Here is an 18093-nt window from a genome sequence, read left to right as displayed (position 1 = left end):
AATGTGAAGTCAGGTGGGCCTTAGGAAGCATCACTATGAACAAAGGTAGTGCAGGTGATGGAATTCCAGTGGAGCTATTTCAAATCCTGAAAGATGATGCTGTGAAAGTGCTGCACTCAATATGCCAGCAAATTTAGAAAACTCAGCAGTGGCCACAGAACTGCAAAAGGTCAGTTTTCATTCCAATCCCAAAGAAAGGCAATGCCAAAGAATGCTCAAACTACCGCACAATTGTGCTCATCTTACACAGTAGTAAAGTAATGCTCAAAATTCTCCAAGCCAGGCTTCAGCAATACGTGAACCGTGAACTTCCAGATGTTCAAGCTGGTTTTAGAAAAGGTAGAGGAACAAGAGATCAAATTGCCAACATCCACTGGATCATCAAAAAAGCAAGAGAGTTCCAGAAAAACATCTATTTCTGCTTTATTGACTATGCCAAAGCCTTTGACTGTGTGGATCACAATAAACTGTGGAAATTTTTGAAAGAGATGGGAATACCAGACCACCTGACCTGCCTCTTGAGAAACCTGTATGCAGGTCAGGAAGCAACAGTTAGAACTGGACATGGAACAACAGACTGGTTCCAAATAGGAAAAGGAGTACGTAAAGGCTATATATTGTCACCCTGCTTATTTAACTTCTATGCAGAGTACATCATGAGAAATGCTGGGCTGGAGGAAGCACAAGCTGGAATCAAGATTGCTGGGAGACATATCAATAGCCTCAGATATGCAGATGACACCACCCTTATGGCAGAAAGTGAAGAAGAACTAAAGAGCCTGTTGATGAAGGTGAAAGAGGTGAGTGAAATAGTTGGCTTAAAGCTTAACATTCAGAAAACTAAGATCATGGCATCTGGTCCCACCACTTCATGGAAAATAGATGGGGAAACAGTGGAAATAGTGTCAGACTTTATTTTTGGGCTCCAAAATCACTGCCGATGGTGATTGCAGCCATGAAATTAAAAGACGTTTACTCTTTGCATTTCTCCTTCCTGTTCTGTCTGGATCTTAGTAGACAGAAATCTATACTATCTGATTAAAGTGATTTTCTATATTTTTCTTTGCCAGACTTATACCTACACTTCTGTATCTTGTCTTTAGAGAATCAGGAAGGTTATAACTTGCTGGTACTATCATGAAATGTTCTAACACATTATTGTTTGTTTATATGCTCGCAACTGATTTTCTCTCAAGAGCTGTTGTGGATATGTTTTCCTGTTGTTGTTTAGTCACTTAAATCATGTCTGACTCTTTTCAGACTCTGTGGACTGTAGCCTGCAAGCCTCCTCTGTCCATAGGGCTTTCCAGGCATGAGTACTGGAATGGGTTGCCATTTCCTTCTCCAAGAGATCTTCCTTCCCCAGGGGTCGAACCTGTGACTCCTGCATTGCAGATGGATACCCTACCACTCAGTTACAGGTAAAAACCTGTTTTTCTAGAGCAGTCCAATTTTTAGGTTTAGCACCTGCTGTTTCCTTGACTAAAAATGTCTACTCTCAACTAGGTTTTAAAAAAATATTGCCTTCTATTTTCTGTCTTGGCACATGGTTTTCAGGTAGTACCTTCTGCATAGACTGCCTCTTGCAGTGTATATCCCTCTAGCCCTGCACTTTATGTTTGAAACTTTGAAATTTTTCACATGTCATTTTGGCCTAAAAAACTTGAAGAATTCCAGCTCCTCAGCAAAACTATCTTTATTTCAATCTGTATGGTTTCCAGACACCACACTAGTTCATTAAATTTCCCTTTTCAGTCCCTTCCAACTGCAAAGAACTCATATTACATTTTAAGAGTAGTCCCATTTGAGCTCCACATTTTCAGCATGGGGTTAAAGAGGGATAAATAACATTTTCCTCCATAATTACATTCATCAATATACACTACCCTGAACAGATACATAGTTCTATCCAAATAGAATGAAAACAAAAATAGTCATAAAATCCCCTCCAAACCAAAATATATAATATCCTCTCCTAACCATTCATTTTTTTTCCAGAAAGCCAACTTTTTTCTTTTCTTTTTAAAAAATTTTTAAACTCTTCTGTGTTTGTTTCTAGAAGGTGCCAATGGTTACCTGCCACATGCACACTTGGCTGTACATGTAGCCAACAAACAGTATCTGGCCATCAGCAGACCCAAGCCAGAGAGATACACTGGGAAGGCTCTGTCTTGCTGCTGGTACCAATAATGTCTTGCTTCAGTTCATCTATAGTGATTTTGCCTCCAAGTCCCAGATTTTAATGCTAGGGCCCATGGCAGCACAGAGCCAATAGTGGTTGGTACTGAAGCACAGGGCGCTGATGATGTTCTCACCATCTAGTGTATAAAGGTGCTTGCCTTCATTCAGATCTCACAACATGGCCTATCCATCCTTGCCTCCAGAAGCGCAGAAAGATCCATCTGGAGAGATGGTCACAATGTTCAGGGAGCCTGTGTGGCCGATGTAGCTGGGCTTCAGCTTACAGTTTGCAAAGTTCCATACCTTGACCAGTTTGTCCCAGCCACAGGAAAGAATGATGGGATTGCTGTTGTTGGGCAAGAAACTGACACAAGACACTCACTCTGATTGACTCTCATTCTGGAAAGTATATTTACATACACCTGAAATATTCCATAGTTTGATGGTTTTGTCTCAGGAGCCAGAGGCAATTTGCCAGTTGTCAGAAAAGGCCACACTCAGCACATCTTTGGTGTGGTGCATCTTGGTGCCCATTGTGAGATCCCAGAGGTAAAGAGTTCCATCCCCAGAGCCTGAGACGGCAAATTGGCCATCTGAGGAGATTACCAGTAACAAAGTGAGAGTGACCCCAAAGAGCACACTCTGGAAAAACATAGTTCATCTCATCTCTGGTCAGCTTCCACATAACAATGGTCTTGTCCCCAGGGGCAGAGAATATCATGTCTGGAAACTGGGAGTAGTAGCGAATCTGGGTCATCCAGTCATTGTGGCCCTTGAGGGTGCCATGTGCATCATCTGTTCAGTCATGGCAATGGAGGGTATGGATGTTGTGACAGAGACAAGAATGGAGCTGGATAGCTCAGAGACACGCATACCTGCTCCCACCATGGCTTGGCCAAACCATTCATTTTTATGTCATGTATTAGTCAGGATTCTCCAGAAAAATAGAGCCAATGGAATATATTAATACACACATGAGGAAATATTATAAGGTACCGTCTCACCTATTGTAGAGATTGAAAAGTCCCACCATCTTCCATCTGCAAGCTGGAGATCCCAGGAGAGCCAACGGTAAAATTTGAAGGCCTGAAAGCTAGAAAGTTCATGGTGTAGATTCCAGTCTTGATCTAAAAGCCACAGATTCAGGATCTCTAAGCACAGTAGAAGATCCATCTTCTAGCTCAATATGACAGCAATAGAGTGAGTCAACTTTCTTTGACTTTTTGTTCTATCTGGGCCCTAAATGAATTGGATATGACCATCAACATTGGGGAGGGCTATCTGTTTACTCAGTCCACCAGTTTAAATGGTGATATCTTTCTTAAACACCCTCACAGCCATGCTCCAAAACCAGCTAGCTGGATATCCCTCATTCCAGTAAAGTTGGCACATAAGCCATCATCAGTCTTTTATTATCTCAATTTGGGTGATGAATTTTGAGCTATATATACAGTATTTGGATTTTGCAGGTCCTCCAAAGTGACTTGATAACAACTAATTGTATAATTTGATAGTAGTAATCTCCATGCCTCTGCTGAAATAGAAAATGAGCCCAAATTTAACTTTATAATCCTTTAAATAATTACACAATCTAGCTTCTGATGGTCAGAATTACCCTAAGAAATTGTCAGGTTATTTTTTTCGTATTTATCTTCTCTGATGGGAAAAGCACTGAGAAAATGCCATAGAGAATGAGATAGACATAGTTTGGTGGTCTCATAGAGATTACTGATTGTTCAATGAATTGCAAGTCTTCTGTGATCATCTTTCTCTCCTCCTACAATATTGTCCTTCATTCTAAATAATGCAATTTGCTGTATGTTATTAAATACTTATAAACATTTTTATTTAACCAGCTTTTGGCTGAACATGTATTTTTAGTTAAATCGTAACACCATTGAAAGTAGAAATTAAGTAATGAATTATTTCTGTTCAGGCAACACATTAACAATAATGGCAGTGCATTGCTCACAAAAGTGGTATACTAGTTTAGTGACATACACTTGAATTCTAATTTTGTAACATGAAATGTGAACTATTATGTTCTTATTAGCAATTCAAGGTTATAATTTTGCTTTAAAGGGTTGTTTGTTTACTCCCTGTTCTTTCTACTTTTCCTTATATAAAAACAGGTGGATATAACTCAGAATTAAAAGAAAGTTAAAAGATTATCTCTGTCTTTCTAGTATGAAATTCATGTTAATTTATTCAGCTTAAATTTGACTAACCCCTACTGACAATCAAGCTGCGTTAACAGAGCTCAATTTATAATTTAAGTTAAAAAATAAGGTTTCATCCAGAGATAGCCTCTCCCTACAAGTTTCCCTCTAAGAGTGTTAGGGCTCCTCGAGAAAATGATGGAAGACTAGACATAAAAAGCAGGTTGCCAGAGATAAAATGCTATATATCATCCTGAAGTTACATCATTAGAATGGATGCCTAGTTAAGGAAAAAAGGTAAAGTACAACATTTTCAATCTCTTTAACATAAACACACACACACACACACACACACACACACACACACACACACTCAGCAATATTTAAAGCAACAACTTAAAACAAAGAAAGAAAGGAGCAGTAGGAGGAGATGCTAAGAAAGTGCAGTTGGATTGTTTATTAAGGTGATATTTCTCAGGAACAGAGAACTTGTAACACCTCTCAAGTGTGACTGACATTCTGAAATTGTTGACCATGTTAAAAAGCAAACAAAACCAAAAAGTATATGTACTTGGCACTTCTTTATCCTGACTTTTCCTGCACTCATTCTGTTTCTCCTATTATAATCTTCTTTAAGGTGGGAACAACTAGGCAAACTCTGTTGGTAAATTAATAAAACCAGTATGCATTAGCAACCCAAGAAAACTCTCTGTGAAAATTTATTATACATTTCTTTAGTGAGGCTTACAAGACTGAGATATTGTTTTCTCACTTTTTAAAATGCTATTTAGTCATATGGCTTATGGAGAATTATGAGAGATCTAAATAGGTTTTTTTTGCTTGCTTAAATCTAGGCATCTAGTCATATTGAATAATCATCATTATGTTTCTAGTGCATGAATAAGGTTCAAAGCTGCAGGAAGAACATTTAAAAAATACATCTTTCTGAAAAAGATTCATTAGTCCAACTTCCAATCCTCCAGTTGCATTAAAGCATAGAATTCCTTTCTTTTTTGCATTCATGCTGGGGAGTAGCTACTTTTAACTGCAAAATTTCTTGGCTATATCATGACCTATGAGATTTGACTGAATTAAGGTCATGCACCTCTCATTTACCATGACATTTATGGATCATGAGTGTCAAGGACAAATAGCTAATGCCTAAATAATGATTGGGGCTTCCCAAGTGGCTCAGTGGTAAAGAATCTGCCTGCTGATGTAGGAGACAAAGGTTTCATCCCTGGGGGAGGAAGATCCCTTGAAGAAGGAAATGGCAACCTACTCCAGCATTCTTTCCTAGGAAAACTCATGGACAGTGAAACCTGGCAGGCTACAGTCCAGTTCAGTCACTTGTTCATGTGTGACTCTTTGCGCCCCCATGACTGCAGAACTACAGGCCTCCCAGTTGGTCAACACCCCCAGAGTTCACTTAAACTCATGTCCATTGAGTCAGTGATGCCATTAAACCATATCATCCTTTGTAGTCCCCTTCTCTTTCCACCTTCAGGGTCTTTTCAAATGAGTCAGCTCTTCACATTAGGTGGCCAAAGTATTGGAGTTTTAGCTTCAGCATCAGTCTTTCCAATGAATATTCAGGAATGATTTATTTTAGGATGGACTGGTTGGATCTCCTTGCTGTCCAAGGGACTCAAGAGTCTTCTCCAATAGCACAGTTCAAAAGAATCAATTCTTTTTTTTTTTTTTTTTCCAGTGCTCAGCGTTCTTTAGAATCCATACTCTCTTTAGAATCCAACTCTCACATCCATACGTGACTGCTGGAAAAACCATAGCTTTGACTAGATGACCCTTAAGATGACTAGATGGCAAAGTAATGTCTCTGCTTTTTAATATGTTATCTAGGTTGGTCAGAACTTTTCTTTCAAAGAGTAAGCATCTTTTAATTTCATGGCCGCAATCACCATCTGCAGTGATTTTGGAGCCCAAAAAACACAGTCTGACACTGTTTCCACTGTTTCCCCATCTATTTCCCATGAAGTGATGGGACCAGATGCCATTATCTTAGTTTTCTGAATGTTAAGTTTTAAGCCAAATTTTTCACTCTCCTCTTTCACTTTCATCAAGAGGCTCTTTAGTTCTTCACTTTCTGCCATAAGAGTGGTGTCATCTGCATATCTGAGGTTATTGATATTTCTCCTGGTAATCTTGATTCCAGCTTGTGCTTCATCCAGCCCAGCATTTCTCATGATGTACTCTGCATAGAAGTTAAATAAGCAGGGTGACAATATACAGCCTTGACATACTCCTTTTCCTATTTGGAACCAGTCTGTTGATCTATGTCCAGTTCTACCTGTTGCTTCCTGACCTGCATACAGATTTCTCAAGAGGCAGGTCAGGTGGTCTGGTATTCCCATCTCTTTCAGAAGTTTCCTGACATTGTTGTGATCCACACAGTCAAAGGCTTTGGCGTAGTCAATAAAGCAGAAGTAGATGTTTCTCAGGAACTCTCTTGCTTTTTTGATGATCCAGCGGATATTGGCAATTTGATCTCTGGTTCCTCTGACTTTTCTAAATTCAGCTTGAATATCTGGAAGTTCACGGTGTATATACTGTTGAAGCCTGGCTTGGAGAATTTTGAGCATTACTTTCCTAGTGTGTGAGATGAGTGCAATTGTGTGGTAGTTAAAGCATTCTTTGGCATTGCCTTTCTTTAGGATTAGAAGGAAAACTGACTGTTTCCAGTTCTGTAGCCACTGCTGAGTTTTCCAAATTTGCTGGCATATTGAGTGTAGCATTTTCACAGAATCATCTTTCAGGATTTGAAATAGTTCCACTGGAATTCCATCACCTCTACTAGTTTTGTTCAAAATGATGCTTCCTAAGGCCCATTTGACTTTGCATTTTAGGATGTCTGGCTCTAAGTGACTGATCACATCATCACTATTATCTGTGTCATGGAGATATTTTTTGAACAGTTCTTCTGTGTATTCTTGCCAAATCTTCTTATTAATATCTTCTGTTTCTATTAGGTCCATACCATTTCTGTCCTTTATTGAACCCATCTTTGCACGCAATTTTCCCTTGATATTTCTAATCTCTTGAAGAGATCGCTAGACTTTCCCATTCAACTGTTTTCCTCTGCTTCTTTGCACTAATCTCTGAGGAATGTTTTTTAATCTCTCCTCACTATTCTTTGGAACTCTGCATTCAAATGGGTATATCTACTTTTCTCCTTTGCCCTTTGCTTCTCTTATTTTCTAAGCTATTTGTAAGGCCTCCTCAGACAACCATTTTGCCTTTTTTTTTTTTTTTTCCATTTCTTTTTCTTGGAGATATTCTTGATTCCTGTCTCCTGTACAATGTCAGGAACCTCCGTCCATAGTTCATTAACCACTCTATCAGATCTAATCCCTTGAATCTATTTGTCATTTCCACTGTATAATTTTAAGGGATTTGATTTAGGTCATACATGAATGGTCTAGTGGTGTTCTCTACTTTCTTCAATTTAAGTCTGAATTTGGCAATAAGGAGTTCACGATCTGAGCCACAGTTCACTCCTGGTCTTGTTTTTGTGATTGTACAGAACTTCTGCATCTTTGGCTGCAAAGAATATAGTCCTTCTGATTTCAGTATTGACCGTGTGGTGATGTCCATGTGTAGAGTCTTCTCTTGTATTTTTGGAAGAGGATGTTTGCTATGACCAGTGTGTTTTCTTGGAAAAAATCTATTAGCCTTTGCCCTGCTTCATTCTGTACTCCAAGGCCAAACTTGCCTGTTACTCCTGGTGTTTATTAACTTCCTACTTTTTCCATCCAGTCCGCTATAATGAAAATGAAAACTTTTTTGGGTGTTAGTTCTAGAAGGTCTTGTAAGTCTTCATAGAATCATTCAACTTATGCTTCTTCAGCATTACTGGTTGGGGCATAGTCTTGGATTACTGTGATATTGAATGGTTTGCCTTTGAAACAAACAGATCATTCTGTCCTTTTTGACATCCAAGCACTCCATTTTGGACTCTTTTGTTCACTATGATAGCTACTCCATTTCTTGTAAGTGATTTTTTCCCACAGGAGTAGATATAATGGTCATCTGAGTTAAATTCACCCATTCCAGTCCATTTTAGTTCACTGATTCCTAAAATCTCGATATTCACTCTTGCCATCTCCTGTTTAACCATTTCCTGGGGCCAAATTATGGTGGAGGTAATGAAGATAATGATGACTTCCCTCAAAGATGCCATGCATGTACTGCTACACTCAGTGCCCCCAACCCTGCAGCAGGCCACTGCTGACCCACACCTCCACTGGAAACTCCTGGACACTTAAAGGCAAGTCTGGGTCAGTCTCTTATGGGGTCACTGCTCCTTTCTCCTGGGTCCTGGTGCATGCAATGTTGTTTGTTCCCGCCACGTCTGTTTTCCCAGTACTGTGTAAGTTCTGGCAGCTCTATGGTGGGGTTAATGGTGATCTCCTCCAGGAGGGCTTATGCCATACCCAGGTCTGCTGCACCCACAGCCCCTACCCCTGCAGTAGTACACTGCTGACCCATACCTCCACAGTAGACACTCAAACACAGTTCTGTCTCAGTCTCTGTGAGGTCGCTGGGTCCTGGGGTACAGTACATGGGGTCACAAAAGAGTTGGACACAACTTAATGACTAAACACCACCACCACTAAGTAATGCCTATTTTTTAAGAGGAACTAAAATACATACTCACATACATATAAACAAACACATATGTCTACATGCACACAGATTCCCATGGCAAGGTATCAGAGAGTTTTCTTAGAGGACAGAAAACAGAAAAATATCATCCCAATTATTAGATTGTTGGAGTTTTCACAATTATTTGAAATATGCATTATTATTATTATTATTATTCTTTTTCACTTTATCCATTTAATTTGGGAATTATTTATTTTTGTTTAAAATATTTAACTATTCACTGCAATTAAGAAAAACTTCCAATTGGAAAGAAATTGCAATGTATCAGAAATGGTAGACATCTATAGCCAAAAGTAACTGCAGACTCTCTGAGAGGCCTGCAAATGTATTAATGTGTGAAGAAAAAACAGAAGAGACTGCAATAAGTCATTTGATACTTCAGAGTAAAATTACCTAAATTCCTGGTATATTTTGTATATTTCACTGACTTCCACTGCTATGAATAGTCTTTTAATTTCCCCCATTAAAGGAAGTCATATATAAAAAATTCTTGTATAGATAAACATATATATATATATATATAATTTTCATACAGATTTATATAGAGTTTATAAATTTTTTACTGGTAATAGTAACTTAGGCAAAAGTCAATTTGAAAAACAGCACTTGTAGAATCTTTGATTGATTTATTTGATTTTGGTCTTGTTTAAATTTTTCCCCTATTTTGAGGCACCTAAACTTTAGTGGGCATATTACAAAGGTGTAGGGATATATGGGAATTTTTGTTTCTATTTTACACTAATAAATACTGAAATGAAAAGTAAATGTGTTTCTGTTTTCAGAAAGAAATATAGCATCAACATAAAACTGAGAGGTGAACAGTTATGAGCAAAATTTATCATGGGCACAATAAAACCCATGATACTCATGTGCATTATTATTTCAAATTGCCTATAACAAAACCAGTTTTTGTTTGTTCTGTTTCTCAGCAAAACTGACATTAAATTATTGCCTTAAGGTAGCAACTTTTCAAACCTACAGCCCCATTTAATAATAATGTTTTTGCTTAATGTCCTATAGTTTGGTATGGGGGTGGGTTCTTTAATAAATTACTTGCAGAATCCTGTAAATAAATATCCAGTGTTTCAGAACTAATGGTTATAGGCTATTTAGCAAGAAAATATTCATTGTTCTATACATCTGTGTCTCTGTGGGAGAAGGAGGGGGGGATGATTTGGGAGAATGGCATTGAAACATGTATAATATCATATAAGAAACAAATCGCCAGTCCAGGTTCGATGCAGGATACAGGAAGCTTGGGGCTGGTGCACTGGGATGACCCAGAGGGATGGGATGGGGAGGGAGGTGGGAGGGGGCTTCAGGATTGGGAACATGTGTACACCTGTGGCGGATTCATGTTGATGTATGACAAAACCAATACAATATTGTAAAGTAATTAGCCTCTAATTAAAATAAATAAATTTAAATTAAAAAAAAAAGAAAGAAAATATTCATTGGACGTGACTCTACACTTTTGATAGTTTCCAAAACTAATTCATTACCAATGAGTGCAGAATTTTCATCACAAAGATAGTCAAAAGAATGTGTCATTATTTCTAAAACAGGGGAAAAAAACGCATCATGGTACTTGAGAAATACTTTTCAGTGAGACACAGTTGTTTTGGATAGGCGTATCAGTTCAGTTCAGTTCAGTCGCTCAGTCATGTCCAGCTCTTTGCAACCCCATGAACTGCAGCACGCCAGGCCTCCCTGTCCATCATCAACTCCCGGAGTTTACCCCAGACTCATGTCCATTGACTCGGTGATGCCATTCAACCATCTCATCCTCTGTTGTCCTCCTTTCCTCCTGCCCTCAATCTTTCCCAGCATCAGGGTCTTTTCAAATGAGTCAGCTCTTCACATCAGGTGGCCAAAGTATTGGAGTTTCAGCTTCAACATCAGTCCTTCCAATGAACACCCAGTACTCATCTCCTTTAGGATGGGCTGGTTGGATCTCCTTACAGTCCAAGAAACTCAAGAGTCTTCTCCAACACCACAGTTCAAAAGCATCAATTCTTCAGCGCTCAGCTTTCTTTATAGTCCAAATCTCACATCCATACATGACTACTGGAAAAACCATAGCCTTGACTAGACGGACCTTTGTTGACAAAGTAACGTCTCTGCTTTTTAATATGCTGTCTAGGTTGGCCATAACTTTTCTTCTAAGGAGTAAGCATATAGTCTTCCCATATTTTGAAAAATAAGGATATTTTACATAGTTTTACTTTGGAATGTATTCCAAATAATTAGTTTCATGGGTTATTTTTTTCTACATTATATTCTGATTCAACTTAAAATAACTTGATTAGTATTCTGTTTCTACACTACATTGATATATTTGACATCCTGATAATATGCTATAAAGAAATATAAATACATATATTCAGTTATTCTTTACCACAAATTGCAAACTTCACTTTAATATTACCTATGTTCTGATTTCACCTAATAAGAAAAATTCTTCCTTTAATAATTGAGGAGTGTAAAGTAAAAATGTTAGTTTTTAAAAAGGAAAAAATGTTCTCCTGAAGAGACTTGGAAGGTCTGGAAAAATACTAGAGTATAATTTAGTCTCTTTTTATTATGTCTCCCAAGAGCTTAGATACTGTGCAGTTTTCACCCAAAAAAGTTTATGTCCAAAGCAATAACCCTCATCAACTTTTCATCTGCATTCCAGTTTGTACATTTGTAAAGTTAAATACAAGTCTAAAGCAAATAACCTAAGATTTTTGGTACTATTATCAACTAAGGAATAACTGGTGTAAGAAATTTTTAAGGGAAGATTTGTGCCAGTTTAGTAAAAGGGAGAAAAATGGGAAAAGGTGGTGCAACTGGGGTTAAGCCTGAGGGAAATGTACTAGTGGAGGACCCCTGCCCAGGCTAAGAATTGCAACTCAAGCACCAGAACAAAAAGATTTCAGCTCTTTTCCTTGTTATATCCCCAGCTTGTTATGAGAACCTAAATAAGATATATAATTTGCCTCAAATTCTTCATCTGTATAAGTGATAACTGATCAGATTCACAGAAGTTTTACTGCTGCCCATGATTTAACTTCTCTAGAAATGACTCTAGGAATATACAAGGCATATTAATATTTTGCACAAAATATTAATACAAAATTTTGTACCTATTAATACCTATTAATAGGTACAAAATTAATTAATACCTATTAATACCCAATTAAAACCTATTAATATTTTGCACAAAATATTAATACAAAATTTTGTACCTATTTTTCACAAAATAGGTACATCTTTTCTATTCACCAGGCTACTAACTTAAAGTATTGTGGATAGAGCATTTAATGCACTTACATTTAAGTTATTACCATGGAGGTTCCAGAATTCTAAGCTGAAGGATGAAGTTAGGCAAAATGATTGCTGGTAAATTTGTCTTTGTTGATACTTCCTCTCTACCTTTGCTATTTGTTCTTTCTTCCTTTGCTATTTCCTAACAATTCCTTCCTTCCTTATTGATCTCAAGTTGCCCTATTCTTTTACCGGCCATAAGAAATAAATTTAAATAAATAAAAGAATGATCTGATGATTCACATCTAGCTTTAAATGATAATTTTTCATTTAGTCCAGTCAAATTTGCTGTTTGAAGAAAACTAAAATGAATGCAAAACTAAAGAGTGAATGCAAAATTGTTCAATTTTGGAAACAAGAGTATTCAAGTAAGAGAAATACTGTCTTACAAGATGCATGGATTAATAACTTTTCTCCCCATGCAAGTATTTGTCTATTCTGCCAATCTCACAGAGGTGGCATCTTTGTTCTCCAAAGGTCTGACAATAGTTTGAGGTTTGAGTTGTTGATTAACAACTCAAAATCCAGAAAAACAACATAGTACTTATATTAAGTTCCTGACACATCTCTTGTAACACTTTGCCCCTGTACTTTTTTTTAGGGCACTGTTTGTTTGTTTATTTGTTTTTTAACTTTTTGCTTTTTTTTATTTCTTATTTTATATTAGAGAATAGTTTATTAACAATGTTGGGTTAGTTTCCAGTGTACAGCAATGTGATTCAGTTACACATATATATGTTTCCACTCTTTTTCAAAAATTTTTTCCCGTTTAGGTTATCACAAATTATTGATCAGAGTTCCCTGTGTTATACAGTAGGTACTTGAGGGTTATCTATTTTAAATGTAGCAGTGTGTACATGCCAATCCCTAACTCCCAAATCCATCCCTTCCCCTAACACTCCCCACCATAACCATTATTTTATTTCTCTAAGTCAGTGCCCCCTATAATTTGAATCTGTATAACTTGATAACCTCTTCATTTGACAGTAACTTTATAAATTGTAATTATAAAAAGTATAATTTAAATTTTAAATTGAAAGTTTTGGAAAGTGAAAAGGGAAAGATAAACCAATATTTCCTGTAGTATTATTATTCACTATTACCAAATGCATTATTTACTACTGGTAAACTGATGTGGGGCTTCCCAAGAAGGGAGCTTCCCAGGTGATGCTAGTAGTAAAGAACCTGCCTGCAAACATAAGAGATGCAGGTTCGATCACTGGGTCAGGAAGATCCCCTGCAGGAGGGCAGGGCAACCCACTCCATTATTCTTGCCTGAAAAATCCCATTGACAGAGAAGGCTGGCAAGCTACAGTCCATAGGGTCTCAAAGAGTCGGACACAGTTGAGGTGACTTAACATGCACATACACAGCACAAAATGGTGTATAAAGCATTTATAATTATATTGATATATGCTGCACAATCAAGTATATTCCTAACCGGAAAAAACTTTATTTTAACTAAACTATTACAAGAACCAAATTTTTTCACTTATAACTTTGAATATCTGAATACTGGAGGAGTTTCCATAGACTAGCTTCAAGCTCTTCCCTTGTAGCTCAGTTGGTAAAGAATCTGCCTGCAGCTCAGGAGACCCGGGTGTGATCCCTGAATTGGGAAGATCCCCTGGAGAAGGAAATGGCAACCCATTCCAGTATTCTTGCCTGGATAATCTCATGGACAGAGAAGCCTGGCAGCTAAAGTTCATGGGCTCACATAGTCAGACACGACTTAGCAACTAAACCACCACCAAGGCCGGCCCTGGGCTGCATGCACCTCCCAGGTCTAAGAATTGAAAGAGACACGTGTACCCCAATGTTCATCGAAGCACTGTTTATAATAGCCAGGACATGGAAGCAACCTAGATGTCCATCAGCAGATGAATGGATAAGAAAGCTGTGGTACATACACACAATGGAGTATTACTCAGCCATTAAAAAGAATGCATTTGAATCAATTCTAATGACGTGGATGAAACTGGAGCCTATTATACAGAGTGAAGTAAGCCAGAAGGAAAAACACCAATACAATATACTAACGCATATATATGGAATTTAGAAAGATGGTAACGACAACCCTGTATGCGAGACAGCAAAAGAGACACAGATGTATGGAACAGTCTTTTGGACTCTGTGGGAGAGGGACGGGGGATGAACTGGGAGAATGGCATTCAAACATGTATAATATCATATATGAAACGAATCGCCAGTCCAGGTTCGAAGCAGGATACAGGAAGCTTGGGGCTGGTGCACTGGGATGACCCAGAGGGATGGTATGGGGAGGGAGGTTGGTGGGGGGTTCAGGATGGGGAACACGTGTACACCCATGGTGGATGCATATTGATGTATGGCAAGAGCAATACAATATTGTAAAGTAAAAAAAAAATATATATATATATAGATATATATATATATATCCAGTGGAAAAATAAATAAATAAACCACCACCAAGCTTTATAAACTTTAAACTCTTATTTCCCCTCCATGACTCATACACTTCCAGTACGAGGTGCTTAGGGTCATGCTTATATATTTACATACGTATATAAATATATAGTTTCTATATGTCTGTGTCCTGAAGCATATTTCACTGGAAGTATGTAGATATGAGTAGATGTTCATTTGGAAAGTGTGTGTGTATATATATATATATATATATATATTATATATGTATACATGTGCATACGTAGATAATTTCTATATGAAAATTCCCAATGCAAGTATAGAATGTATACAGATATGCATATGTATATGTGTATGTGAAGGAGTACATCAAGGCTGTATATTGTCACCCTGCTTATTTAACTTCTATACAGAGTACATCATGAGAAACGCTGGGGTGGAAGAAGCACAAGCTGGAATCAAGATTGCTGGGGGAAATATCAATAACCTCAGATATGCAGATGACACCACCTTTATGGCAGAAAGTGAAGAAGAAGAGCCTATTGATGAAACTGAAAGAGGAGAGTGAAAAAGTTGGCTTAAAGTTCAACATTCAGAAAACTAAGATCATGGCATCTGATCCCATCACTTCATGGGAAATAGATGGGGAAACAGTGGAAACAGTGTTAGACTATTTTTCAGGGGCTCCAAAATCACTGCAGATGGTGACTGCAGCCATGAAATTAAAAGACGCTTACTCCTCGGAAGAAAAGTTATGACAAACCTAGATAGCATATTGAAAAGCAGAGACATTACTTTGCCAACAAAGGTCCATCTGGTCAAGGCTATGGTTTTTCCAGTGGTCATGTATGGATGTGAGAGTTGGACTGTGAAGAAAACTGAGTGCCAAAGAATTGATGCTTTTAAACTGTGGTGTTGGAGAAGACTCTTGAGAGTCCTTTGGACTGCAAGGAGATCCGACCAGTCCATTCTAAAGGAGATTAGTCCTGGGATTTCTTTGGAAGGAATGATGCTAAAGCTGAAACTCCAGTACTTTGGCCACCTCATGCGAAGAGTTGACTCATTGGAAAAGACTCTGATGCTGGGAGGGATTGGGGGCAAGAGGAGAAGGGGACGACAGAGGATGAGATGGCTGGATGGCATCACCGACTCAATGGACGTGAGTCTGAGTGAACTCCAAGAGTTGGTGATGGACAGGGAGGCCTGACGTGCTGCGATTCATGGGGTCGTAAAGAGTCGGACACAACTGAGCTACTGAACTGAACTTATCTGAACTATGTGTGTATAAACATGTATATATGTGTGTGTGTGTGTGTGTGTGTGTGTGTGTGTGTGTGCCTGCGTGCGTGCATAATTATATGTAAATATAATTTCATATATATGAATAATAATTCTAAGTGGGGATTTTCCGTTCCTCACTGGAATCAAATTAGGATAAATCTGCTGCAGAATATGTTCTAATTTTTCCTTACCAAGCACTAAGAAATATTCAAAAAATATAGTTGAAAGATCGAGTTGCATAAGGAATTGCCAGATCTGGCATGCCTGAAATCGCCCTGAGCAGAAAGCCATGTATTCCCAGGTTTTACATCTATAGATTCTTTCACAAGATGTGTTGCATGAGGCCTTTGTAAAACAATGTTCCAATAAAATTTTACTTACAAAAACAGATGGTGGCATGAATTTGGTGAGATTTAACTGCTGTTTTATATGATTATGAAATCAGTATAAAGCATGTAGCTTTATAAAAACAGAAATATTATTTTGATATTTTTATTTGTTACACATTTCATCTAATTACATAAGCAATGGCATCAGTTTTAAAGAATGAAAAATGGCAATATAAAATGTACATTAATAGGAGATAATCATTTAATCAGTCCAATCCCAAAGAAAGGCAATGCCAAAGAATGCTCAAACTACTGCACAATTGCCCTCACCTCACATGCTAGTAAAATAATGCTTAAAATTCTCCAAGCCAGGCTTCAGCAATACATGAACCGTGAACTTCCAGATGTTCAAGCTGGTTTTAGAAAAGGTAAATGAACCAGAGATCAAATTGCCAACATCCACTGGATATTCGAAAAAGCAAGAGAGTTCCGGAAAAACATCTATTTCTGCTTTATTGACTATGCCAAAGCCTTTGACTGTGTGGATTACAATAAACCGTGGAAAATTCTGAAAGAGATGGGAATACCAGACCACCTGACCTGCCTCTTGAGAAACCTCTATGCAGGTCAGGAAGCAACAGTTAGAACTGGACATGGAACAACAGACTGGTTCCAAATAGGAAAAGGAGTACGTAAAGGCTGTATATTGTCACTCTGCTTATTTAACTTCTATGCAGAGTACATCATGAGAAACGCTGGGCTGGAGGAAGCACAAGCAGGAATCAAGATTGCCTGGAGAAATATCAATAACCTCAGATATTCAGATGACACCACGCTTATGGTAGAAAGTGAAGAGGAACTAAAAAGCCTCTTGATGAAAGTGAAAGAGGAGAGTGAAACAGTTGGCTTAAAGCTCAACATTCAGAAGACGAAGATTATGGCATCTGGTCCCATCACTTCATGGGAAATAGATGGGGAAACAGTGGAAACAGTGTCAGACTTTATTTTTGGGTGCTTCAAAATCACTGCAGATGGTGATTGCAGCCATGAAATTAAAAGATGCTTACTCCTTGGAAGAAAAGTTATGACTTACCTAGATAGCATATTCAAAAGCAGAGACATTACTTTGCCAACAAAGGTCCATCTAGTCAAGGTTATGGTTTTTCCAGTTGTCATGTATGGATGGGAGAGTTGGACTGTGAATAAAGCTGAGCACAGAAGAACTGATGCTTTTGAACTGTGGTGTTGGAAAAGACTCCTGAGAGTCCCTTGGACTGCAAGGAGATCCAACCAGTCCATTCTAAAGGAGATCAGCCCTGGGATTTCTTTGGAAGGAATGAAGCTAAAGCTGAAACTCTAGTACTTTGGCCACCTCATGCAAAGAGTTGACTAATTGGAAAAGACTCTGATGCTGGGAGGGATTGGGGGCAGGAGGAATAGGGGACAATGAGGATGAGATGGCTGGATGGCATCACCGACTCAATGGATGTGAGTTTGAGTGAACTCTGGGAGATGGTGATGGACAGGGAGGCCTGGCGTGATGCAGTTCATGGGGTGGCAAAGAGTCAGACACAACTGAGTGACTGAACTGAACTGAACTGATAAATGTTTTGCAAATTCTAAAGACATATGGACAGAGGATAAAAAGCTAATAACTAAATGGAGCAATGTTAAATAGATACAAAAAAATTAGAATATTAGACATTATAATTTTAGCTAATATATTTTCAAATTATGTTGATTAGCCT

The 18093-nt window shown here is 38.1% G+C and overlaps 1 pseudogene; it reads right to left on the bottom strand.

Moving 5' to 3' along the window:
• Positions 1 to 2055: 2055 nt before the first annotated feature.
• On the bottom strand, positions 2056 to 3039 carry LOC113894631 (annotated as a pseudogene).
• Between the last annotated feature and the right edge of the window lie 15054 nt (positions 3040 to 18093).

Source organism: Bos indicus x Bos taurus, chromosome 6, assembly GCF_003369695.1.
Source record: "Bos indicus x Bos taurus breed Angus x Brahman F1 hybrid chromosome 6, Bos_hybrid_MaternalHap_v2.0, whole genome shotgun sequence".
NCBI lineage: Eukaryota > Metazoa > Chordata > Mammalia > Artiodactyla > Bovidae > Bos > Bos indicus x Bos taurus.
The sequence above is the reverse complement of the archived record's forward strand: the minus strand, read 5'-3'. Positions and strand labels throughout refer to the sequence as shown.